Raw genomic sequence first — 2,518 nt, 5'->3', positions numbered from 1 at the left:
CATTTTTATCGTGAGAAGTTGTATTTGTTAAGAAATGTAACAGTGGAATTAGTTTCGTGCACGTTTATGACAATATGTTGTTGAATTTGCTTTTGTTTTATATGATTGTCTGTATTGATACCAACGCATCCGGATCGAAATGCCTAAATGGAATTATTAAATGCTAATAATAAATTCAATAAATCAGCGTGTATTGGCCTGCTTTGTAACGCCCGGGTTTGTTTTTCAGCATAGTTCGATTGTGTTCTCGAGTTTGGGTTAGGTTTCCGGGTTCGGACGTGGTCCTCGGAAACACAAGTTTCGGACATGCAACAATTAAGCGAAAACAGAAAATTGATAAATCGAACTGCAAACTGAGAACAAGCAGATTAAATGGGCGAGTGGAATAATCTGCCTTGTAACGGGTGTGATAGGTTTTGGGTAGGTTACGGTTATGTTCTCGTGTTTTATCTTGGTTCATGGACATACACGATGCGGAAATGAAAAATTAGTAAAAAGATGGGAAATAACTGAACATAATTATTATATGCCAGTTGTAAACACAATTAACACGCGTGTTGGTTGGCCTGGGTTCTAACACTCTGATTAGGTTTTGGTTAGGTTTCGGAATATTCCTTCGCGCGACTTCGAGATGTGCGGACGTGTTTCGTGGTGTTGCGCGGATTCGAGTTTTAGAGGCAAATATGTTGTGTTCCTAGTGAGGAGATGAGTGATGTGCGTGCGTGGGTGTTGCAGAGTGCTCATCAGAGCGCTGTAATTGTGGTTCACGTCGCTCTGAAATCTTAAGTGAACAATATGAGGTGAAATCACTGCTATCTAACGCCTCACTTCAACAATGTGAGCTCGTGCCTGAAGACGGCCTGGGTGATGCCCCGGAATATAGTTTAATACTATGATATGAAATATATACCACGTGGGCTGAAAAAAGAGGAGAATCAAATGATTTAACGCCAAGGCGAGTAGTTTCCCTGCTGTGTGCTCGCAAATATGTTCCTATGATACGAAATCAAAGCGTGTATCGCATATTTACGTGTCATTTCGATCCCAATGCAAACTCGCAATTCACTTGCGATAAATGATTCAGCCGTGAAACTTCAACGTTTCAGAGTCATTAATACGCCTAATTATTGGTTGACCGGAAGGCAACTTCGCCTTCCTTCCATGCGGCTTAATTGCGAAGTGCTCTGCCATGGAATGCATTATTTACGTCCTCAGCTCTGAGAGAACGAAATGACCTTCCGAGCAACCAAATACAGTTAGGTCCTCTTCCGGGAAAAATAGAAAGTACTTTCCGCACAATCTAATAGAATTAGTATCTGCATGGGGAAAAAACGTAATTACTTTCTGAACAGAATAATATAATTTATGAGTGTGTATTTGATGCAAGTGACTGAAATAAATGGGTTTGGAATGAAATTCAAAGTCAGCGTAACGATCTTTAAAGTTTCTCATTTATTTGCTCGCAAATATTTTCCACGGTTGTGAAACCGACGTGAGTACCTCATATATACGTGACTTATGACTCCCACCGCAGACGCGCGATTCACTTGTGAAGCACGAGTAAATTAGCTTTTTCAGAGTTTTAGCGACATAATACGGGTATCAATTTCTTTGTTAGGAGAGTAATATTGTTTGCTCATTCATGCAGCTTAACTTTGAACCTGTCTGCGAAGCAATGCATTGTGTTCCGCTGTTCAGATAGAAAGAAGTTACTTTCCGAACAACTTAATACAATTGAGTAATTAATCGGAAAAAATCCAAGTTCAACTCCGAAGAATCTTATACAATGAATAATTGTATATTTGATGCAAATGACTGAAATAAACAGATATGCACTGAACGTCGCCGTCAAAGGATCGATCTTGATTGTTTCCGCACCCTATGCGCGCAGATACTTTCAAATGATGCGATATCAATGTAAGTATCGCACATTTACGTGACATTCGATTCTCACCGCAACCGTGCTACTCGCTTGGGAATCTCGATTCAGGACGGAAATTTCAGCATTTCCTCCACAGAATACGTGTTATTATTGCATTGTTGGGTGTGAACGAATGTATTTTCGTCCGGTGTTCGGAAAAGACAAAATTAATTTTCGAAAATCCAACTATAATTAGGACCTCTGTTGGGGGGGGGGGCGAAACTAGTAGACCTACTGCCAAATACCATCATATTTTGTATCGCAATATTACGAAACTATATACTGAAATGCTGACTGACGTAAACGGGCTTCAACTGAATTTCGCTATTAATGTAACGTCCATTGTGGCTTCTCCAACATTTGCGTGTAAATAAATTACAATGGTGCGAAAGCAATGTAAATATCCCATATTTACGTGAATATTCATTCCCTTCGGAAACGCGCGATTCACTTGAGTAGCGCGATTCGAGCTAGGATCTTTTTAGCTTTTCAGAGTCCGAGTACGTGTTACAATTGGTTTGTTCCGAAAGCAATTGCGTCCTTTCCCATGCTGCTTATTTCTGAATTTGGGTGAGAATTGATACATGTACATCGAAC

This window comes from Lasioglossum baleicum, unplaced genomic scaffold, assembly GCF_051020765.1.
Source record: "Lasioglossum baleicum unplaced genomic scaffold, iyLasBale1 scaffold0119, whole genome shotgun sequence".
Taxonomy (NCBI): Eukaryota; Metazoa; Arthropoda; class Insecta; order Hymenoptera; family Halictidae; genus Lasioglossum; species Lasioglossum baleicum.
Note: the sequence above shows the minus strand (reverse complement) of the source record.